Raw genomic sequence first — 25,060 nt, forward strand, 5'->3', positions numbered from 1 at the left:
CTCTCCCCCTCTCCCCCCACACCACCCTGCTCTGGTGCTCCTGCTCTTTCTCTAAAATAAATAATCTTTCTTAAAAACCTGAATTACGAATATAGTAAACATTGGTTGAAGAAAGGAATAAATCAACAAAAGAATAGTGGTTGAAGAATTAAATACATGTGGGGCACCTGAGTGGCTCAGTGGGTTAAGCATCTGCCTTCGACTCAGGTCATGGTCCCAGGGTCCTGGGATCGAGCCCCGCATCGGGCTCCCTGCTCGGCGGGAAGCCTGCTTATCTCTCTCCCACTCCCCCTGCTTGTGTTGCCTCTTTCACTGTCTCTCTCTCTCTCTCTGTGTGTCAAATAAAATCTTAAAAAAAAAAAAAAAAGAAAGAATTAAATACATGAAACAACTCTATCCAAAGAGGGCCGGACCCAGTGACAGAAAAAATGATAAACACAAGAAGAGATCCAAGTAAGACTTGACCACCACTGGAGAGTGCGTCCTGTCTTGTCCTTGGTTTCCCGTATGTACGTCTTCTCTTCCTAGGCCAACCAAGACACGCCTGATGCTCTTGTTTCCTCCCCGGGGCTAGGCGCCCAGCAGGTGTATGATAAACATTTCTGGCCTCCGTCCCCACGAGCACCAGCCGTGCTCTGTCAGGGAAGGGGCTGAGGGACGCAGTAGCCAGAGCCTGCCTTCCAGAGCCCAGGACTGTGTGCAGGGCTGCGCTGTGACTTCTGTGGGCCCTGGACACTTCCATCTTCATGGCCCCTTCTTCCATTAAAAAAAAAAAAAGGAAATATATTTTACAAGTGTGTTGGTATAAAGACAAATGTAGATTTGTTGTGATATATTTATTAGTAGTCATTTTTTTCTTTCTGATTTCAGACAAAAATCAAAATGAAAACATCTCATCAGTCCCCAGAAATTAGGTCCCTAGGCCCTACGTCTCCTGTGCCTAAAGGAGGAAGTTGGCCCTGGGCCTGTGCCCTGGCCATGGCTGGTGGTCAAGAAGCAGGCTCTGGCTCCAGGGGCAGCCTGGCCCTATCCCAGCCAGCCACACGGGCCCTATCCCTGCTCCCGCCTCACCCACTGGGGCTCTGAAGGCAATCCCTAGGGTTTCCTGGGTTCAATGTGCCCCCTGCCAACATGCAGTGCCGCCATGATGATTAGGTGCTTGATAATCACCCAATATTACTGACTGATCTGTCCCCAGGATGGAGGGAGACCTCTGCAGGTGGATGTCAAGGACACCGACCACAGTCAGATAAAGACAGCTTAAAATTCTAAGTCAGGCCTCTCTGCTTTGGGGTTCTAGGCATTGACTATGCATTAGAATCACCTGGGAGCTTTAGAAGCTACTAAAGCCTGGTCCCCACCCCAGAGCCATTAACAAAATATCTGAAGTGGGGCCAGGGCTTGTTTTTTTGTTTCAAGCTTCCCCCGGGGATTCTAACAGGGGCAGGGCTGAGCATCGAGTGGCGATTCCTGTGGATGGAAGGAGTGAGCTGGAGAATGCTCCGTCTTGTCCAGTAGATGACTTTTCACCCTGACAATGTCCAAGACCACGAACGCTCAGTGGCTGCCGGAGGCAGTGGGGCAGACATCACTTTTCCTATAGACAGTCCCCCCATCTTGAGCATCTTCAGATGGCAGCCAGCCTAGACTCCCCACCGTGGGTGCCCCTTCTGGCCCGGAACATTGCTGGACAGACACACTGACAGCAAAGGACCAGAGCATGGCTCCCGCCTAACAGGAGGGGAATAGCTAAGACCCAAGGACTTTCCCAGCAAGAACTGAGTGGGTTTCCCCAAGGGTGGGCTGTGGGCCCCCTCCACCTGAAGATCCGGCGCAGTCACCCTGCCCTCCTGGGCCACTGAATCAGCATCTCTGGGTTAGGTCAGAAGCTGCATCTTTTACAAGCTCCGAAGGGGATGCCCATGCACAGGAACATTTTTAAGTTAGTTCTACATCTTGATGTAGGAGGGGGTCACGTCGTATACACATCTGTAAAACATCATCAAGGTTGATGCTTAAGGTGCACCTGACAAAAATAGAACAAAAACTGGGGCGCCCAGGTGGCTCAGTCGGTTAAGCGTCCAACTCTTGGTTTTTGGCTCAGGTCATGATCTCAAGGTCGTGAGATCGAGCCCCATGTCAGGCTCCCCGCTCAGCAGGGAGTCTGCTTGAGATTCTCTCCCTCTGTCTCTCTAATAAATAAAATCATAAATAAATAAATAAAAATCATAAATAAATAAAACAAAACCAAAAAAGAACCAGCCTACCATGTGTCTGGAGCTTTGGAATGGGAATCAGGGGAAGCTGCCTGGAGGAGGAGCTCTTTGTGCTAAGCCTAGACATGGAGAGGAGTAGGGAAAAGCGCAGAGGGAGTTGGGAGGCCTATGGGGAAGGGACTTATAGCCATAGAAGCAGGGACGACAGGTAGGAATGGAGACAGGGTTGGTTCTGGGGCCTAGTCAGGCAGCAGCCTCAACCCCACTCAGGGACAGGGTGTCCTCAGAGGCCCACAGGCTGCTGTGGTCAGCATAGGTAGCCCATGTAAACTCGCAACTTGCTTCCAAGTGCACCCAGGTCATTCTCCCCAACAAGACGGCATTGTGTGGGGTTCCAATGCAGGGCAAGAAAAACAGAGAGCCCAATTGTCCCTGTCATAATGGGTATATAATTTATAATAATGTCAGCTATTAAAGGATTTTTAGTAATTAACTGACAGTGGTGTGCTATTTCACTGCATTTTTGCCTGCCATAATGATCTTGAACTTTGCAAGACGGTTTTGAACTTGCTCAAAATAAGCCCCGAATACAAAGAAGGGCGACATCATTCCAAATGAGGGGTAAGAGGGGTTGGACAAAATGGGGCTGTTCTCCTCTCAGGGAGAGGGGTGAGCTGTGTAGAACCAGGGAGATCTGAGGCCCACTGTCTTCCCAGTTAGCTGCACAACCAGTAAAATGCCTGCCAGGCCAGAGTGGTGAGTAAAAAGCAAGTCAGCTCTTTCTTAATAGTGTGTCAAGTTGCATTTTTTTCAATATACCTTGTTTGCATGATACACAGCTAGGAATATTTTTCTCTTCCCCCAAGAAATATACTTCCACTCTCATTTTTCTTGAAACACATGTCTCTGTTGCTTTATCTTTTACTCTTGATTTTTAACAGAGACATAGGAAATATTTCTTTTTCCTATTAATTCCACTAAGAAAGATAAAGCCAGCATGAGCCCAATGATAAATAATAACTGACACCGGGGGGGGGGGCATTAGGGAGTGGTGGGGTCTGTGGCAAATTGGAGAGCCCAGTGTAAGCAAAGCATCTGCTATTCTGGTCCAGACAATCAGGACTGCAAGCCCCTGGCAGAGATTCATAGGTGCCTATGGCAACCTCAGTTCTCCCTCTTTCTCTTGAATAGCAGAACGAGGATTTATTTTCAGCTGGGCAAATTTTATCCTGGGGCAAAAAGACTACCTTGGCCTGAGCAGAGTCACATGATTATCTCCATCCTCCCTTGCACTTGGTATAGCCAGATGACTATTTCTGGCAGGTAACATGTGAGTAGAAGCTTTGTGCAGGGATTCTGGAAAGGCAGTAGAAAGAGAGCCGACTCAGCTGGGAGGCACCGTTGTTTGCCTTTAACCTTTCCTTCTCTGGCCTGGAGTATGAATGTGCTGGCTGGAGCACTAGAAGCCATGATGGGGCATGAAGCAATCTTTGCAAGTGGGAGCTATACACTGTAGACAACAAAGCAGAGAGAAAAACGAGCCTAAGCCCCTAGTAATTAAATCCACAGCCCCAGTCCTGGGCTGCCTATTTATCTCCAGGCTTCTTTCATGGAAGAAACATCTATCTTCCTTAGGCTTCTGTTATTTTGAGTTTTTCTGTTATAATCCACCCAACTTAATCCTAATTAATACAACAATTAATACAACCACTATTACCAAAGAGTCCAATTTTTCAAAGTGAGCCAGGATTATACAGATTTGTATAGGACCTATCTTGATGTCATATAAGTTGGAAACCTTATAAAAAAATATTTAAAATACCAAACAGGCCAAACAAGCCATGTCTGAGCTGCATTCAGCCCAAGCCCCTCTCTGACCTAGCCCATTGATGGTGGGGGTCAGGACTACTGACAAACTGCCAGTCCTCTTTACTGGAAACAGAGGACTGTGCTTCTCCACCAACTTGACTCAATTATGGCCATGTGACTTGCTTTGGCCCATGAAATAGGAGCAGATGTGATGTGAAACACTTCTGGGCAGGTGACTGAAGAGCCAGTGTGGGGTCTCTCATGTTCTGTGCACCCTGCTGCTGTCATTAGAGAGGGGTGTCTCCATGCAGCTTTCTTCAGCTCAATCTTCGAGAGACTTTGAATAACCCACCATGTAGTGCATAAACAAGAAATCAACACAGTTGTCATAAAGCCACTGGGATTCAGGGGCTTTTGTTACCACTGCATTACCTAGCCTCTCCTGATCTGCCATCTGTGCCCTGGGTATCGATCCTGAGTGCGGCAGGAGGGAGGCATTAGGGAGTGGTGGAGTCTGTGGCAAATTGGAGAGTCCAGTGTAGGCAAAGCATCTGCTATTCTGGTCCAGACAATCAGGACTGCAAACCCCTGGCAGAGACTCACAGGGGTCTATGGCAACCTCAGTTCTCCCTCTTTCTCTTGAATAGCAGAACAAGGATTTATTTTCAGCTGGGCAGATTTCATCCTGGGGAATTTTACAAAGTCCTCCATCAGTCTTTCTCCCTGTGGGCGAAATTTCCCTGTCTCTCTAGCCCTCTCATTCTTATTTTTTTCCCATTTATTCTTTCATTCATTCATACATTCATACATCAAACACATGGAGGGAGGGCCTTTTGTGCATCAACTCACTGGGTTGTTTCTCTTGCCAATATCCCTTTGGGCCCTTTCCAACCTCCGTCACATCCAACCCAGCGGTGGAAAGGAACAGGGAGAGAGGGGGAGGAAGTCTTTAGAGGGTAGCCTCTCAAGTCTAGGATTCGTGTCAGGGTTGACTGTTTTTTTTCTTCTTCTATCTGATTCAACCCTTACCACCTCCAGTGAGAAAACCAAGGCTCAGAGATGTTAACTAATTTGCCCAAAGTCACACAGTTAGAAAGCAGTAGACTCAGACTTGAAGCTGGTTATGACGACCTGCAAGGCCTGTGCCCCCCGCCACTCTAGCCCATCTGTAGTAGCTACGGGGCAGCTCCGCAAAGAGCCCATTGCCCACTTCTGACTCTTTCGTCACAGACTGAAAAAGCCTTTGCAATTCTTCATTGAATCTGCTGCAGTGGGTGCAAGCCCAGGGTCAGCAGAGGGAAACAGGGGGGCTTGGCCTGCAGGCTGTGGGAGGCTGAAGGGCTTGCACACGGGCCTGGAGATGGTGGGAGGCAGCTCTGTCCTTTAGGAAGCTTTGAGCTGCAAATAACGGGAAATACAACTCAAAGTGGTTCTAATGATAAGAACTTGTATTATTTCATGCAAAAAAAAAAAAAAAGGGAACCTCGGGTTCTCAGAGCATTTCCACGAGGTCATCAAGGACCTGGTTCTTTCCATCTCTTTGCTTTTCCATCCTCAGTGGGTTGGTTTTGACTGCGGCTGCCTCCCCCATCGTGGCAAGATAGCCGTTGCAGCTCCAGCCATCACAGCAGATACAATGAACAGCTCTCCTGCGGTCTCCTTCCTAAAAGTCAAGACCCTTTTCCCAGAAACTCCTAGCAGATATCCCCTCAAATCTCCTTTGCCAGATCAGGGTCACCGATTGACTTAAGCTACAGGAGTTTCATCTGTTAGGTGGCCAGTTACCTTCCGCTCACCCCTCCCCCACTCGGCCCCCTCTGTGTCCTGGGAGACTGGTGTGCAGGGACCACATCAACACGCAACCTTGCCCTCGGCCTTCAGGTTGGACTTGGCCAACGGGGGACACCAGAAAGTGCTCACAGGCAGGAAGAAGGCGTGGTCAGGGTGCTCATTCCCCTGTGTCCTCCTTGCTGGGTGGTCATGGGTCATCTGCATCTTCTACCAAAGGCCACGGCTCCTGTAAGGCACCCCTCTCCATGCACACTCTCTCCAGGTTCTGGTTCCTGCTCCTGTCCTCAGGGACTTCTCCATCCCAGGGGGTGATAACAGCTGCCCCCCATTGCTAACCCAGGCCCATTCACCACCCCTGTGCAATGCCCAAACCCCTCACACCCCCTTGTAATTAGGCCTTTCTCCACTTCTCTCATTTGCCCATCTGAAGGTGCATTCTCTACTCTTCCCGAGACCTGACTACACTAGGCAGGGGATCAAGCTCCCTTTGAAGCCTTGACTCACTGTCTCCTGAGCCTCTTCCCAGAGGTCTCTATAGCACTGAACACTCAGTCCATCCCGGTAGCTGGCATCTCCCTATCCCCCATGCTGACTTCCCCATCTTTATCAACAGTACCACCAACCATTCAGGCTCCCAGGAACAAAACCTGGGTGTTGACTTCCACTCTCCCATTGCCCTGCCCCCAACCCAATCCGGAACAGTCTTCATTGATCCCGCCTCTACTGGTCTCTCCCATTCCTCACATTTTCCCAATTTCAGGCCTCCATCACGGCTCATCTGCCTCCTGACAACAGCTTCCTAAGTGATCTCCCTGCCTCTGATGCAGGCCACTGCCAGAAGAAACTTCCTCAGTCACATCTCTGATCATGATCATGTTCTCCCACTCCAAACCTGCCCCTACTGCCTGCTAATTAAACTCCAAATGCCGGGGCGCCTGGGTGGCTCAGTCGTTAAGCGTCTGCCTTCGGCTCAGGTCATGATCCCAAGGTCCTGGGATCGAGCCCCGCATCGGGCTCCCTGCTCGGCGGGAAGCCTGCTTCTCCCTCTCCCACTCCCCCACTGCTTGTGTTCCCTCTCTCGCTGTCTCTCACTCTGTCAAATAAATAAATAAAATCTTTAAAAAACAAAACAGAAACTCCAAATGCCTTAACCTGGCCACAAAGCCCTACGCATTTAGGCCCCCACACAGCTTCCCAGCCCTATTTCCTACTGCAGGCATGAACCCCTGGCTACACAGGTTATATCAGTCAGCTACTGCTGGGTACAAAGTCAACTCAAGGCTCAGTCACTTAAAAAGACAATGTATATTATTGCTACCAAGTCCAAGGTCAGCGGGAACTTCTGCTGCTCTGGGCCAGGCACAGCAGATCCTGGCTTGGCCCACTCATGCATCTGCAAGCAACTGACAGGTTGGCTAAGGGCTAGCTGGTCTAGGATGACCTCACGCCCATGTCTGGTTGTTGTCTGGGTGAAAAGAAGTGACTGGGCCACATGTCACTCATCACCCAGCAAACCAGTCTGGTGGGGGTACTAGTTATCTATAGCTGCATAACAAATTACACAGCTAAAAACAACAAACTGGTATTTTCTCACAGTCCCTTGGGGTCAGGAAGCCTAGTACCACTCTGCTGGGTATCTGTGGCTCAAGGAATGTCACAGGGCCAAAGTCAAGGTATCAGCTAGGGCTTCTGCCATCTCAACGCTCCAGGGATGGACCTACTTTTCAGCTCGCTATGTGGATTTGGGTAGGCCTCAGGTCCTGGCTAGCTGTTGGCCAGAGGCTTCATTTTCTTGCCAGATGGGGTCCTCCATAGGACAGAGCACAGCAGCTGGATTCCCTCAAAGCGAGCCAGCAAGAGAACAAGAAAGGGAAAGCAAGATGGAAGTCATGCAGTCTTTTTGCCAGCTAATCTCAGAAACACCAATTCTTCTCTTTTGCTGCATTCTGTCCATTAGAAGGGAGGCATTAGGTCCAGCCAGCACTCGATGGGAGCAGACTACATAGGGCATTCATCTCAGGAGGTGGGGATTACTGGGAGCCATTTTAGAGGCTGCCTGTCGTACCTGAGCTTGGTCATAGACTGGTGGCAGGGTTTCAAAACCACAAGAGTGCCGAAGCGTGTAAGACCTCTCGTGGCCCAGGCTCAGAACGTGTATATGCTTGGCCAAAGCAAGCCATAGGGCCAAGTGCAGATTCAAGACATGGGGGAGACAGACTTCATCTCTTGTTGAGGAGAGCTGCCTAGTTACATTGCAAAGGGGATACGGACAAGGATGGAGAATTGTGTTCATTTTTGCAAAGAACCAAACAGGCTTTCCCACAGTCCTCAAAAATGCTTTGTGCTTTCTAGCCTAAAGGCCATTGGGTACAGTTTCTTCTTCTCATACATCTGAGCCCCGCCTCTGCCTGTTATCATCCTGCCAGTCTTCAAGGACCAACTTATACCCTGTATTAGTTTCCTTTTGCTGCCATAACAAATGACCACAAACTTAGTGGCTTTAAACAACTCAGATTTTATTACTTTACAGTTCAGGGAGTCTGAAGTCCAAAATGGGTGTCACTGAGCTAAAATCAGAGCATTGGCAGGACTGTAAACCTTTCTAGGGGCTCAAGGGAGCTTTTCCATCTTCTAGAGGCAGCCCACATTCCTTGGTTCATATCCCCTTCCCTCATCTTTGGCACCAAGAATGGCTGGTGGAGTCTTTCTCCTCACATCACTTTGACACAAGTTCTCTCTCTCTCTCTCCTTCCATTCATAAGGACCCTTGTGATTACAGTGGGTCCCCAGTGACAAGCCAGGATAATCTCCCCATCTTGAGGTCAGCTGACTAGTAACCTCAAGTCCACCAGCAAGCACAATTCCCCTTTCCATGTAACCTACATATTCACAGGTTCCAGGTACCCCCTACACATGGACGCCTTTGCTGGGGGCCATTCCTCTGCCTACCACCCCCTCCCACAAACACTGATGGCCACAGGATTTTGTTGAGCATGTACTATGTGCCCACCAATGTGCCCAGGGCTCCTTTCCCTGAATGATCCCACCTATTCTCACACCCCTACGAGGAAGGTTCTATCAGTGTTCTCATTTTACAAAGAAGTTAAGTAACTCCCCAGGGCCACCCAGAGAGCACGTGCTGGATATCAGAACTTGAACTCAAGTCTGTTGAGCTCTGAAGCCAGAGTCGCAACCGTGCACTCATGCTGCCTCCTCTGAAGTCACCAGATCCCTTCAACTAGGTGTCCCTCCTCCTCTGTGCTCCCATAACCGAGGAAGGTTGGGCCTCTCTTTTAAGAGATACTCTTCTGAAGTCTCAGTTTTGGGCAGGCCACCTCCCCAGCTCAGGTGTCAAAGTCATAATAGTAATTATTTAATGAAAATCTGCCATGTGCCAGAACCTTCTCATCCATCATTTCTCACACTCACTTCTAAGGCAGGTCTTACTTCCACTTTCCAGGGGAGGAAACGGAGACTCAGGGGAAAGTCGGCCTCAGGGTTCATTAGTGTCAGCACGGGGATTGGAACCCTGGTCTAATCCCAAAGCCTGTTCTTGCTTTGCTAGGCTGCCTCTGCCCTTGGAAATGCCCACTGTTCTCTGTAAGCCAGTTAGAAACCCATCTTTCACTAGCTGGCTTTAAGCTGGACGTGTATGTAGCCCAGTGGTTAAATGGGAGATTCTAGAGCCATGCTGCTAGGGTTCAAATCGCAGCCCTCCTACTTTCTGCCTGGGTCTGCCTCAGTTTCCCCATCTGTAAAATGGATCTATTGATAGCACCTACCTCCTAAGGGCTGTTGGTGAGGAATAAACAAGCTAACGTATCTAACGTGCTTTTGACCGTCACAACCACAAGGTAAGCACTCCCAGGGTTAGTTGTCATCGCGGGTGGGACTGGTCAGCTGGGGCTCATTCAAGGGCTCCTGCCCCAACGTCCATCCTCCACGCCGTCAGCCTCTGCTCCTGACTGACTAGGCAGCTCTCTTCTGTGAAACTTCATCACCCCAGACTACCTACACGGAAGGTTATCTAGAAGAGCAAAATAGATCACTGTTGACAAACCGCTTTGTAAACTGTAGAGGGGAGTGCCCACGTTGGCTATGAATGACCTTTACGAAGGACTCAACAAGCAGGCCAGAAAACCATAGACCCCTTTGGAGGACCCAGGGCGGCGGCCTTCTCAGTGTGGGTCCCAGGGGAACGGAGGGCCAGCAGCTGTCCTATTTCCTCCTCCCCTTCCCTCGCACCCCCCCCATCCATCCTGGGGTGGCCGAGGCTGCAGGAATGCGATGGTATCTTAGCAAACAGACAGTCTGTTCCCAGAGGAGCTGGGCCGCCCCCAGGAGGCCCCACTCTCCCAGCCACAGTAAACACAAGGGTCTGTCCTCATTATCAGCTTGGCTCAGCAGCAGTGGAGACAGTCTGCCCGCTGGAGACTCTCCACGGAGCGATAAGCTGCTGGGCCCCTTGTTGGCTGTCCTCCTGGGGCTGCAGCCGAGCTGCCCGGGAATAGGAATCCCAGAGCTGGCCTGGCTCGGGGCCTAAATACCTCATCCAGGAGTTGGGGGCTGAGGGTCAGGAGCAGGCTGCCTGTGTGGGAAGGATGTCAGTCACTTAGATGACAGAAGCAAAGGACCAGAGTTGTGCCAAGGGGCCAGGGCACATCGTCTGCAAAGCTCTCCATTGCTCTCCAAGACTTCGGAATCCATTCATCACATTGCTTTGGGAGGCCGCTTCATCATCACCATCATCTTCACAGACTATACATATTGGTGCTAGTGCTTCTTCCAGTGTTTTCCAACCCATGCTCCAGTCAATGAATTACCGTGCCGAAAGCACTTAGCTCTGGGCCTGGTGAGGGCTCAGAGAAAGGCAGCTTGCAGGAGGCAGAGCTGGTAGCATTCTCGTAATCTTTCGAGGGCTGCAGGCAACCCCCAGTCCCTTAAAGGAATAACGGCTACTCTTCCCTGGGACGGTCATGTCCACCATGTCCTCAGTTTCTCAACTCACTGAAGGTGGGGAATGCTGGGGTGAACAGCGTCCGCATTGGACGGTGATGCAGACTGGAAGGGCCCAAGTAGGTGACAAGCTTAGAAGGCTGTACAGACAGGACTTGGCATGGCTGGAACCAGTCACAAGCCCTCAGACTCAAAGTCTGATGAGGTTTTTCCATCCTGGCCTCTGCCTGCCCTTGGCCAACCACTGAGGAACCGACAGTGGGTCACTGGTCTGCGTCCTGGATCCTCTCTGGGGTCAGGCAGAGGCAGGTCAAGGTCCTGGGGGTTGAAGATTAGCTGACAGCTTCTCCATAGCACTTTGGAAAGCCGCAGTGAATCAAACTCCAAATAGCCAGAGGCGGCTGTGGACTCGCAGGGTGAGCACTTGGCTGGGAGTCCAACAGCCCTGGGTTCCAACCAACTGCTATTTTCAGGCTAGTGACCTAGGGCTGGGCCCTTATCCTCTCTGGATTTGGTCCCAAGATCTTTATTTCCTTATCCATAAGATAAATCCCCTCCTCCGCCTTGGCTACCTCTTCTGAGAGTTGTTAGGGGAATTCAGTGTAATAGTGCACATCAAACCTCCCCCAGTTTGGAACTCCTGAGTCAAACGTCCTCTCTTACGGATCAGCTGACTTTCAAACCCCTGACCACCATTCAGTGCCCAGCTCAGATGCCTCCTATCCAGGAAGTCCTCCCTGATCTCTGAGCTGGCATAACCATAGCCTCTTTGAACCTGTCATATCTCTCCCGAGGTACCCTCTCCCTCGCATGGGGTCAAAGTTTAGGCCTGATTCCTCGTGGCACCCCCAGGCCCCAGCATAGAGTCCAGACACATTAAGTGCCTGATAAAGTAAATGAATGGGCCACCCAAGTGAAATGGCCACTCTGCCCCCTTCTCTGTCTCCAAGCCTTAGAGAGCACATCTCCTCCTCTCCTTCTGTAAAGATTGGTAAAGACCCCTGAGTGGCAATTCTTCCTGAATGGAGCCACCTCCTACTCTCAGCTCCAGATACTCGTGTGTTCCCTGGACATCCTGGGTCCTCTCCCGACTCCTTGGCCTGGCCTTTGAGGCCCTTCCCAGCCTGGCCTCAGTGTCTGCTTCATTTCTTCTCTGGCCTCTGTTCCCAAGGGTGCCCTCTACTTGGGCCTTGCTCTCTGTTCTGGACATTCACAGAAACATATCTGCTCTGAGCCTATAATCCAGCCACCACCAGCACCGGGCCTTCTGCTGCCTCCTACCTTCTAAACACCCCCTCCCCCCTACCACCACCTCCGCATAGGTACTCTCTCATAGGCAAAGGACCTGCCAGCAGTAGATTTTGGTTTTCACAAATGGGTCCACCATCACCTTCCCCAATAAACTAGCGAGGCCCCTAAAACTCCCCTTCCCCATAGCAACAGGCTCGGTTTCTCAGGGTGGCAGAGGGAAGGGATGGGCACTGAGCGGGAATTTAGAGCATACAGAAAGGTCCCCAAAGTGTCTTGGGTTTTTTCCAGGCCATGTCTTCCTCCCTGAGCCCACTGGAGCATTCCCACTCCCACCATCCACGAATCCATCAGATCCCACATCACAGGGTGCTCCTTTAGTCCGTGGCTATAGCCTTGGGCCTCTGGCTACCTCCCCAGGCATGGCCATGGCCGCTCTGCCATCCACCCCCGAGCACCACCCTATCACCACCATATCCCAAATAGGTACCGAGTGTCCTAGTCTATGCCAGGTTCTGTTCTAGGTCTGGGTGGAGTGGGGTGGTGCACAGCAGTGAACAAAAGGGACATGGTCCCTTCCCTCACAGAGCTTGCATTCTAATGAAGGACATGAGGGAAACAGAGTAAAATAAGTAATAAAGTGAGTAAAATACAGTAAATAAAATGAGTAAAATACAGAGTATTTTAAGTTACTTTTAGTATAGGTAACTTTACTGCCATTGAAAATAAGGGCTTTGGCTAAAAATAAAAGAGCTTCGGGACTGCAGGGTGGAGTTGCTATTTAAACAGTGTGGTCAAGTGGGCCTCCTTGAGAAGGTGACATCTGCTGAAAGAGTTGTAGGAGGCAAGGGGGTAGGCCTTGCGGATCCTGGGGGAAGAGCATTTCCAAGCAGGGAAAACAGCCAATGCAAAGGCCCCTGATTGAATTTATGTTCCCTCCTCTGGGCACCCACATTTTTCATCCCTTTACTTGGCCTTTAACAGAGTTCAAGAGTGTTAGAGGAAGTTTTTTACTTGGTCACCTGTCCTGTCGTACCCGAAGCTCCTTCAGGCAGGGACCCTGTAATGGCCAACTCCATAGTCATCCCACACACCACCCCAACATGGCCAGAAGCACACACACCCAGACATACACACCCACACTTGTACAGAGAGACCCATACACTGAGGCCAGAGAGAAGGGCTCAGTGATTGTCTGCGGAGATGAACTAAATGAAGAGTAAATAATAATTAAGTACACCCAGCCCCACCAAGTTTACAAAGGTCTCCCTTGTGCCTACTCTTTGAGCTGGGAACTGGGTGGTGATTAAAGCGAGGCTCAGAGAGACCAAGGTGAGCAGGCCGGTAATTGGTATTTGCAATACTGGAACCTAGCTCTTCTGATTACCATCCAATGTATGATTTCAGTTCTTAAAAAAAATAGGTCAGACGTGAATATAGTACAAAATTCAAAATATCCATAGAGGCACAGAAGTGTCCCTTTTTCCCTGCCCCTCTCCTCCCCCCTCCCTCCTCCACCCAGCTCCCTCCCTAGAGTTTGAAGGCACTTAACCAGTTTATTCCCAATTTACTTAAATGGGGACTTAGGCTCCCCTCTTTCTGTGAAGAGACTCTGCTTTACAAATATATCTGACAGGATGGAAACAGCCTGGGAGCCCCCGCTCTGGAAGCGTCTCTTCTCTGGTCCTAGAACCTAGGTGATCTGGGGCCAGGATTGGCATCGCCTTGGTTTCCCCAAAACCACAAGCCTCTTGGATAGATGACACAGGCCACTGCATGGCCTGCATCTTAGTCCCTGGGGAAGATCTACTCATCATGAGGAACCCAGTGTCCTCAGAGAGAGGAGACAGGGATGGAGCAAGAAGCAAGGAGGAGGAGGAACGGGCTTGGGAGGGGGAACTGGGCACAGTAGGAAAATGGCACTGTGCTGGAGTGGCCTTAAAATGGGGACCCCATTTAATGACCTCTGTATTCTTCTCCAGTGGTTTTACTGCTGAGGGACTCTAATTCCCCATGAAAATGATGGCGTTGGAGTCCCTGGATGACCACCCTTATGACGCCCTAGCACGATGCCACAGATACAATCAGCTACAACTGTGGAGTGCAGTACATGCCTTCCCTTTACTAGGAGGAGATGAAAATGAGTCAGCAGAGGGCCTGCTGCCAGGATCTTACAGTCTAGGGGAGGACAGATACCCACTCACACCCGTGGGAAGGTGCTCAGGAGCCTGGGTGGAATCAAAGGATGGTGCTTCTCCTGGAATGAGCGAAAGAGAGAGAAGGAATGCACGGGACCCCAGGCCGAGGGGCCAACATATACAAAGAAGAGGGACGCTTAAGAAATGGTAAGAGGAACTTACCAAAGTGGGAGGCAGAGACCAAACAGGAAGAGTCAGAGAGGATCAGAAGCGAAGGGTCTGGATGTCAAGGGGGTGTGTTTGACTTTATCTTACAGGTGGAAGTTTTCAAGCAGAGTTATGACCAGGTCCAATTTGTGTTTTATCCGGATCTCTCACAGTTTGTGAACACAGTAGAGGATGGGTTGGAGGCAGGAGATTTTAGAGGCTTCAGGAGCAGGAACTATCAAGGCTTGACTAAAGTTAGAGCAAAGAGAAATGTATTTATAATGCGTTCTTAAATAGGATGATGGGAACACAGTGTTAATGTTCTTTTTTATATGTCAGTTCATTATGAAAAAGAAATTTTAAAGTTAAAGTCAGTGAATACAAGCTCCAGGAGGGTAAAGATAGCAACAGCTAATAATGAGGATTCTTAGGCACTTAATAATGGTGCTTAATAGGCACTATTCCTAGGATTTTACACGTATACATATATTTAATCCTCACAGCCCTACGAGGTAGGTGTTACTCCCAAATTACTGATGAGGATAATGAAGTACAGAGAAGTTGATTATCTTGCCCAAGGTCACCCAGTCAGTAGGGTGTAAAGTTGGGATTCAGTGGTCACACCCTTAACCAGGGCTTGTTCGCCACGCGGGGCCTGTTCACCACCATATCCCCAGCACCTGGCACACACCAAATCTACTGTAATTTTTCGTTGAATGAATGCAGCCCAGAGAGGTTCAGCAAGTTCTTTCAGGTCACACAGTCCTTCAAGGTGAGGCTCCCACGGGAGCCTGGTTGGCCGGCTCCTGGTCCAGCACTCCTTCCCCAGGCTTGCCACGCCCCTTCTTCTCTCTCCTGTTTGTCGCCAGTCTCCATTCTCAGCTGTCCCAGGGTCACCATGCTGGCAGCAGAGCCTGACTCAGCCAGACCAGCGGAGCCAGGCAGGCGACCACACTCACGGCACCGGGTTGAGGACACAACCCAGGGGGAGGCGGGGCCGCACGTGGGGCGGGGCTACACTGGGCGGGGCCTGTGGCAGGGCGGGGCTGACGCAGGCAGGGGCCGCATCGCCCAGAGAGCTGCAGGAAAGCTCCGCCCCCTGCTAGGGCCGCCCGGGCTCGCTAGCCCGCTACCTGCCGTACGCTCTCCGAGACCCAGCTCTTTGGGACCTGTTTTCCAACCCAAAATGGTAGTGCCCCCGCAAGGGCCTAGGTCGGTGGACCCAGGAGCCTTCCTGCACGAAGCGCCGGATGCCAGGGCCACCCGACCCAAGGTTCTAGGCTCAGGGCCTGGAAATACCCCCCTACTAAAGCCGTGGCCTTCGGGTCTTCAGTTTCCGTGTCTGTAAAGCGTGGCAATTGGTAGGGGCGTGACTTTCCACTGCTTGTGCCTTGGAGGCTTTGGGAGATGAAACAGACCCCTTCCTGCCCACTCTAGCAAGGCTTCCAGTGCTTTTCGAATTGTGATACACAGACAGCATTAGCAGGATCCCCTGAGAACTTGTCAGAAGAGCAAATTCTCAAGTCCCACCCTAGACCAACTGAACTCTGGAGCTTGGGTCCAGCAATCTGGTATAACCAGCCCTCCAGGTGATTCTGCTGCATGCTCAAATTTGAAAGCCATTAATCTGTTATTTCCCTGATTCTGGCTTAAATCACAGCCACCATCTTTCTTGGGCGCAGAATATCATCAGTGGCTCCCTACTGCCATAGAATCAAGCCCAAGCCCTTCTCCTGTGATCCCAGGCTTTTCACAGCTCACGTCCCCACTGCACTCACCCCCTAGAACCACCACCAGCCCCTAGGACCCTCCTAGACAACTCAATAACTTGTCTTCCTTTTTTTTTTGAGAGAGAGAGAGTGTGTGTGAGTGGGAAAAGGAGCAGAGGGAGAGGGACAAGCAGACTCTAAGCTGACCATGCAGCCCAGCATGGGGCTCGATCTCAGGACCCAGAGATCATAACCTGAGCTGAAATCAAGAGTTGGACCCTTAACTGACTGAGCCACCCAGGCGCAGCCCCACCCCCACCCCTCAGAACACATCCTGCATGTGTTTTCAGGCCCTTGTAAATACCTTTCTTTTGACCAAAACTCCAAGTTTCCCCCTTCCAGGAAACTTTCCCAGAATGCCCAACTCTTGATGCCTCTCTCCTGGGAGTCCTCAGTCTTTGCAGTCCTGCTCAGAGATAAGCATTGGTTGGTGTTTGGTTTTGTTATGGGTTAAATTGTACCCCCCCCACCCGCCCCCCCGACCCCCGGCCAAAATTTGTATGTTGAAACCCAACCCCCACCCCGTACCTCAGAATGTCACTCTATTTGAAAATAGGGCTTTTAAATAAGTGATTCACTTAAAATGAGGCTGTCACTGGGGTCCCTAATCCAATATGATTGGTATCCTTATAAAAGAGGAAATTTGGACACACAGACACAGGGGATGTGTGGCCACAGAGAAAAGACCATGTGAGTGACAGCAAGAAGGAGGCTATCTCTAAACCACAGAGAGATGCCACGGAGGAAAGCTACCCTGGGGCACCTTGATCTTAGACTTTCAGCCTCCAGAACTGAGAAGGTTAATTTCTATCGTTTAAGACCCCAGTCTGGTATTTTGTTATGGCCGCCCCAATAGACTAATACAGATTTTCAGGTGGTGAATGGCATTTTTCCCAAGGGGTCCCCCCTTTCTAAATCTTACTCCTCCTCAGGCCACGGTGGCAGGCTCTACCATCACCCCCTCGCATAATCCTGGGCGCTGAACAACAGCCAGTTAGCCGATGGGGATCTCCGGCTCTCCCAGGGAAGCAGTGGGTGGACACAAGCAGACGGAGGCTGTCTACTCCCTCTGTGTCCCAGCCTCACCAATGGCTTCTGTTTCTCAGGGACAGTATGCTTAGCATTAAAGGGGCCCAGACACAAATGTTTTTGCAGGAGACGTAATTTCCAATTAGTGGATTCCACCTCCTCGTGTCCTGCCTCTCACCCCTTCCTCAACTCAAGTCACACTGTGATAGGCACAACATCTGTTAAAAGGACCCACCTAGGAAACAGAAACTGTGGTTCAGTCATGAAAACCTGGGCTCCAGACCTGGCCCCTAATCCGCTGTGTGGCCCTGGCTTAGTCACACCCCTCTCTGGGCTCCAGGCTGGCCTATGAAAGGGAGAGCCTGGATGAACAGACACCAAACACTTCTGGAAGCAGGTAAGAGGCTCCAACTGAGCAGAGCAGAGGGTGGGGTGGGAGGCAAGCAAATCAGGTCGGAGGAGAGAGAAGAAGCTGAAATGTAGAGATCCTCGAAAACCATGCCAGGAGGTAGGAATTTCACGGATAGGCAGTGGGGAGCCATGGCAAGCTTCTGAGCAGTAAGGGGGCCAAGCTGACCCTGGACAATGGCCCATGCCCCTGCCTTCCTAACTTTATTCCTGGCCACACTCCCCTTGTCGACTCCTGACCTTCCTGTTCCTCCTACAACATTCTAAGCCCTTTTCCACCTCGTGGCCTTCACCCTTGCTATTCCCTTTGCTAGGAAAGTAGAAGTCAAAGCAGCAGACACTTCTAGCACTTACTAATGTGCCAGGCACTGTCTAAACACTTCACCTATATTAATTCATTTACTCCTCTCCACAACCCCATAGTTATCCCCATCGTGCAGATGAGCACACGGAGGCAGAGAGAGAAGGGACTTGTCTAAGGCCTCACAGCAGTGGCAGAACTGGACTCTGAAACTCTGGGATTCACTCTGATCCCACTGGAATGGCTCCCTGCTCCCTTCACCACCCACTATAAAGTGGCCCCCATACACACCTCGCCCCTCTTATTTCCTGTGGTTTCATCAGAACATTTGTGCCCCCTGATCTTTTGCATTCCTTTGTTGGTCTCTATTGTCAGAATTGTCCATCACATTGTGAGCTCCAGGGGAGGGGGGGCAGGACTTTCTCTTTTTAATTATTTAAATTCAATTTAGTTAACATATACGGTGTTACTAGTTTCAGGGTAGAATTTAGTGATCCATCACGTGCCCTCCTTAATGCCCATCACCCAGTTACCCCATCCCCCCACCCACCTCTCCCCAGCACTTTCTCTTGTTCACGGCCGCATGCCTAGCTCCCAGCACAGTGCCTGGCACAAAGTAGGGACTCAATAAAGGTTTGTCGAATGACTAAAGGAACAGGGATGTGCGTGTGCGATGGGGAAGCTCAGCTCAAGCTTCAGTGGACCTCTAGCCTTTCCTGAGCCCCCAACCCCAAGAGAAAGGATGCCCCTCCTGCTTCATGTTCCCCATCCCACCTCCCACACACGTGTCTCCCCACTAGACCATTCGCCACCTAAAGACAGCAACTATGTCATGTCGTCTTAATACAAATAACTAACACATTTTGTGAGTATCACGTGTCAGGCATTGTTCCAAGGGTTCAGCATGAACTCACCCCTTCTAAGGATCCTGTGAGGTGTGTCCCGCTGTCCCCATTTCACAGGTAAGGAAACCAGGGCAGAGAGAAGTTAAGTACCTTGCCCACAGTCATAGGCCTAATGAAGAGCAAGTCCAGGATTTGGATTCGGGCCCTCCAGTCAGGGCCCCTTGTCCCCACGCAGCTAGTAGAGCTGCTCTCCCCGGGGGCTCTGGGTGGGTCTGGGGCCCGGCTGGAGCTCTGGCCTCCTCACGGGCTGGCCAGCACCTCTTCCTGACTACACACAGGCCCGCAGGGCCTCGGGGCCTCAGGGCCACTCTCGGAGCATCGGTGCATCTGAAGCCCAAAGATGGAGGCTGTGCCCCTGAATCCACTGGAGTTTCCAGTACAGGCCGAGAGCTGGCAGGGCAGTGGTTTCTGGAATATATTAGCTTCCCATTGCTGCTGTAACAAATGGCCACAGACTTCTTAACACAGATGTCTTACGTTCAGTTCCAGAAGTCAGAAATCTGCCCATGGGTCTCTAAACTCAATAGGTCAGCAACGCTGTGTTCCTCCTGGGCCTGCTAGGGAATAATTCATTTCCTTGCCTTTCCTAGCTCCCAGCGGCCTCCCGCACTCCCTGCTTCAGGACCTCTTCCTCCACCTTCAAAGCCAACAACAGCAGATCAAGTCCTTCTTACAACATGCCGTTCCAGCTCTGTTCCCTTCCTCAGACCTCTCTCTCTCCTCCTGCCTCTGTCTTCCATGCTTCAGGACTCTTGGGATCACCTTGGGCCCATCCAGATAGTTGAAAATAATCTTTCCATCTTAAGATCAGCTGATAGTAACCTTAATTCCACCTGCAACCTGAATTCCTCATCTCCATGTAAACTAACAATTCACAGGTTCTGGGGATTAGGACGTCAACATTTGGGGAAGATGTGTAGGGAGGGGGCCGGCTTGATTCTGCTTACCACACAGGTGTTTCTCAGATTGTTCCTCAAACCTCCCCATCCGTAAATATCCAGGAGATCACTGGAGCATCTCCAAAGACCTGACAGACAGCCTGGGCCCCGGTGTCCTCAAGGCCTCCAGTGCTGGGGCAGGTAGGAGGCAGGGGCCTCCCTCAGAGCAGCCCTCTCCACCTGCAAGGAAGAGAACACAGGGGGGCCGGTCAAGGACTCGCGGTTGACCACTTGGCAAGAAGAAAGTGGCCCCTCAGAGCATTTTCTCCTGTTATCAATAGCTCACCGATCCTGAGCTGGAGGCCATGAAGAGAGTCTTCTCCGCATTGTAAAGGGCAGGAAAGCAAGGCCTGGAGAAATGAGGTCACGTGCCCAGTGTCCTGCATGTCACCCACGTGCACACGCCCTGAATCGTCTGCTCCTTCTCCTGCAACCTCATGTCTCACGATAAGGTACTTGCCCCATCCAGGTGGCCAGTCCTTGAATTCAGATCAACGTGACCCTCCTTGCCTCCACTGTAATGTTTGGCTGGGCAAATTTTAAGAAAAAATCTGACACCTAAGAGAAACTGGAAGGGTTGCATGGGTCATGTCTGCCAAATCTTGGAGGTACATTTTTCCATTCCCCAATGGGGTTTTGTTGTTGTTGTTTTTGTTTTTAAGATTTTATTTATTTGGGGCGCCTGGGTGGCTCAGTCATTAAGCGTCTGCCTTCGGCTCAGGTCATGATCCCAGGGTCCTGGGATCAAGCCCCGCATCGGGCTCCCTGCTCCGCGGGAAGCCTGCTTCTCCTGCTCCCACGCCCCCTGCTTGTGTTCCCTCTCTCGCTGTGTCTCTCTCTGTCAAATAAATAATCTTAAAAAAAAGATTTTATTTATCTGTCAGAGAGAGAGAGAGCACGAGCAGGGGGAGGAGCAGAGGGAGAAAGTCTCCCAGGAGCCTGATGCGGGGCTCGATCCCAGGACCCTGTGATCAGGACTGGAGCAAAAGGCAGAAGCTTAACTGACTGAGCCACGCAGGCGTCCCTCCATTCCCCAATGTTGAGGGACATTTCAGAGAAGCAAGGTGCCACATACGCCAACACAACACTGCCCACACATGTGTGCACATGCACACGCATGCACACACACATACCGCCATTCTCCCAAGAGGCCCAGAAAAGCCTGTGGTCCAGCTGCAGCCAACCGGACTCTTCCTTTCCCGTCTGGATGTTTTTATTTCTTTTTCGTGCCTGACTACACTAGCTACAAACTCTAGTACAATGTTGAAAAAAACGGTGAGAGTGGACAGCTTTGTCCAGTCCCTGATCTTAGGAGGGAAAGCATTCCGTCTTTTATCATGAAGGTAAGCGTGCATTTTTTTATAGATGTCCTTAATCAGGATGAGAAGTTCCCTTCTATTTCTAATTTATCCAGAGTTTTCATTAGGAACGAATGTCAGATTTTGGTTTTGGGCACAGGCACAATTCTGAGCCCTGTAGAGCTCCAGGTACTGTTCTTTCTAGTCTTTAGGGCTTCTTTCCTGGCCACATGTGCTGATCAGTATGCAACTGATTACTAGAGGGAAATGTGACTTTACCCGTGTGGCTCCCTCCTCTCTAGTACCCTTCCCTGGGAACTCTGGCTACTTTGGCTTCCTTGGGCTCCCAGATCCATCTTCTCAACTCAGGTGACTGCTGAGCTCTACGTGGGTCACTGTTCCTTTGCTGTGGCCTGGAAATGCCCTCCAGGCAGTAATCTGGGGCAATCATAGCTCATCTCATTTGTTTTCCATCACTGTCCTAGATTGCCTGATAGCCAACATTTTGACGGATATTGTTTCTTATATTTTGTCTGAATTTCCTCTTATTTTCAGGAGGCAAGGCAAATCCAATTCCTGCTACCTGAAAGTGAAAGTGTCAATAGTCAGAATTGGAAATCAGAATTTGAAATTTAAACCAAAAAAAAAAAAACCAAAACGCTACTAGTTAAAATAGCATTTAAAAATATTCAACACTGATAAATCTGGGCACCTCGTGGCTCAGTTGGTTAAGTGTTCAACTCTTGATCTCAGCCCAAGGTCTTGATCTCAGGGTTGTGAGTTTAAGCCCCACGTTGGGCTCCACACTGGGCATGAAGCCTACCTAAAAAAAAAAGAGAGATAAATCTAACAAAAGATATGCAAGAGCTGTACAGTGAAAATGACAAAATAGTGTGAAGAGGAAATGAAAGCATAGATAAATAAGTGGAAAGATACACCGTCTTCACATATCAGAAAACTCAATATTGCTAAGATGTCAACTCTGTCCAAATTCACATATAGATCCGAAGTAAACCCAGCTGAAATCCCAGAAGGCAATTTTTAGTTGAAATTGACAAGTTGATTCTAAAGTCTATAGGGAAGTGCAAAGGACCTAAAATAGCCAAAACAATTTTGGGAAAAAAAAAAAAAAGCTGGAGGACTCACACTACCTGCCCTCAAGACTTATTATAAGGCTACAGTAACAAGGACAGTGTGGCATCACCCTCAAGATAGCCAAAGAGATCAGGGAAACAGAAGAGAGTCCAGAAATGACCCACACGTAAACGCTCAATTGATTTTTGACAAAAGTTCCAAGATAATTGAGTGGAGAAACAAGAGTCTTTTCAACAAACTGTTCTGAGACTATTGGATATCTATATGCCAAACAAAACAACAAAAATCTTTGCACCAAATATAAAAATTAACTCAAAAAGGATCATAGACTTAAATGTAAAACCTAATACTGTGAAACCTCAGAAGAAAACACAGGAGAAAATCTTCATGGCCTTGGATTAGGCAAAGATTTCTTAGATAAGCACCAAACATGATTGATGCAAGGGAAAAAATAACAAATTGGATTTGATTGATCAATGTAAGAACTTTTGCTCTTGGAAAGGCAGTGGTAAGAGAATAAAAAGATAAGCCACAGACTGGGAGAAAATACTTGCAAATCAGATATTTGATAAAGGACTTGTACCCAGAACATATATAGAACTTCTCATTACCAAAACTTGGTAATGAGAAAATTAACAACCCATTTAAAAAGGGGCAAATGATTTGAACAGATATTTCACCAAAGATATACAGATGTCCAATAAGCAAATGAAAAAATGTTCAATATCAGTCACTGGGGAAATGTAAACTAAAAGCACAATATCATTACACACCTATTAGAATGTCTAAAACCAGAAAGACTAGTTATATCAAGTGTTGATATGGAACAACTAGGATTTTCTCGTGCTGATGGTCAGAATGAAGAGGACCAACCAAATCGGAAAACAGTTTGGCAGTTTCTTATAAAAGTTAAATGTACATCTACCATGTGACTCGGTGTCCCATTCCTAGCTAGGTATTCACCCAAGAGTAATGAAAGCTTTATGTTCAGACAAAGACTATATGTGAATTTTCATAGCTGATTTATTTACAATAGTAAGAAACTGGAAACATCCCAAATGCCCATTAACAGGTGAATGGATAAACAAATTATGGGATATCCATTCGAAGGCATACTACTCCACAATAAAAGGGAAGGAAAGGTTGATGTATACACGCTATGGATGAGTCTCCAAATAATTGCGCTGAGTGCAAGAAGCCTCACACACAAGAACATATATATACGGTCTGAGTCCATTAATATAAAATTCTTGAAAATGGAAACTAATGTATAATGACCTAAAGCAGCTCAGTGGTTGCCTCCTGGGGACTGAGGTGGGAGTGGGGAGAGAAGGAGAGAGGGAAGGATTTACAAAATGGCATGAGGAAACTTTTGGCAGTGATGGACATGTTCATTTTCTTGATTACGGTGATGGTTTCATGAGTGTAAACATGTCAAAACTTATCATGTTGCACACTCTAAGTACGTGCAATTTATTGTATGTCAACCACATCTCAACAGAGCTGTTTTTAAACACGAGAGAAAGAAACACAGAGATCAATCTGACCTGGACTCTGCTTCCAGAACCCTTGTGGGGGGCTGTAACCTAATCAAAGCCTGAGGCTGGATAGGAGAAGCTGGAAGGGCAGAGTTTAGGTCCAGAGCGAGGGTGGGAACAGGGCCGAAGACTCCAGCCTTCAGCATTCCTGAAGTCACCCTCCCACGTGAGAGGCTGGCTCTGCCTTATCTCTAACGGCCTTCTCTCTCCAACATTCTTTCATCCTAAGAAGTTTCCAGCCAAAAAAGACTTCCTGAAATTGGGCAGGGCCTGAGGAGGCAAGAACAATAGCAGAGCCCCACTATGGGACCAGGCGCTCTGCGCACAGGATTGGATTTAACCCTCCCATCACCCTGGAGTGAGCTAGCTATCGTGGTCCCGTTTTGCTAGGAATGAAAACGGAGCCTGAGCAAGGTGACACGGCTGCCCTGAGGGTCGCAGCTGCCCAGACCCCCAGCCACAGAGGGCCTCTGGGGTGTTCACATGCAGGCAGGAGGACCCACGCTTGGCAGCGCCGTTGTGAGCCTTTTCTCAACCCTGGGCACTCTTACTTTGGAGCTCCTGCCCCACTCAATATGAGGCACATTCAGCCCACAGATCCTATAATGAATATGATTTTGACTGCGTCTATTCATTTCATTTGCACTGTTCTTATTGTACTGGGCGGGGGGGGGCAGAACGTGTTCTTTTTCCCAGTTGCAAACATTTTCTTAAGCTCTTGCGTTCTCACGGCAAAGCAGCCCTATTGGCTGGGGGTCTTTTCAGGGTGTGTTGGGGGGGTACTGGTTTTGTGGACGAGGCCTCGAAGACCCAGATGCGGGCGTGCCTGGGTCCTGGGGGCAGGGCCATCCGGAAGCCTGGTTTGCACGCGAGCTGTCTGTGCATATTCTCGCTCCACTGCCATTCCTGCGTGACCTGGGGCACACAATCCCACCTCCCTGAACCTCGGTTGCTTTTTCTGTGAAGTTGGGGTCATGGTACCTACCTGACGCGGTCAAGGACTAGAGCACGTTGGGCTGGACAGGGTTTAAGGTCCTCTGCTGTGTGGAGACCTGCGAGACCTACTTCAGGAACAAGTATCTGAACAAGTGCCAGGAATCCCGTCAGGTCAGCCATTTACCAGCCCCTGGACTCTGGGTGTGTTCCTTTGGAATCATCTTACCTTATCAAGTCACAAGTTCCTGAGTCACCCCCAGCCCCGCAGCCAGCTCCCCGGCTGTCCCCGCCGCCGTGCTTCCTGTAGCCCTCCTCCACCCGCCCCACATTGTTCCCTCCCTGCCCCACCACATCCAGGGACATTTTGTCTCCCTGGGCCTGGCGACTGTGAGCCGCTGGGAACAGGAACTGCACGGAGGCCCCCAGTCATTACTAGGAAGTCCATGTGGAATGGAAGGGGACATGTCAAGCGGCGAGC

General features: G+C 49.8%; 1 long non-coding RNA gene across 1 annotated transcript; it reads right to left on the minus strand.

The window, feature by feature from the left end:
* Positions 1–40: 40 nt before the first annotated feature.
* On the minus strand, positions 41–24,778 carry LOC135361560 (uncharacterized). The gene is made up of 6 exons (XR_010404981.1): positions 24,628–24,778; positions 21,726–21,832; positions 19,725–21,596; positions 16,439–16,540; positions 1,821–1,989; positions 41–756 (listed from the first exon to the last, which is right to left on the minus strand). It is a non-coding gene; the product is annotated as an uncharacterized LOC135361560 (long non-coding RNA).
* Positions 24,779–25,060: the final 282 nt, after the last annotated feature.

Source organism: Mirounga angustirostris, unplaced genomic scaffold, assembly GCF_029215605.1.
Source record: "Mirounga angustirostris isolate CCGP_5_RB_7025 unplaced genomic scaffold, mMirAng1.0.hap1 SCAF_9, whole genome shotgun sequence".
Lineage (NCBI taxonomy): Eukaryota > Metazoa > Chordata > Mammalia > Carnivora > Phocidae > Mirounga > Mirounga angustirostris.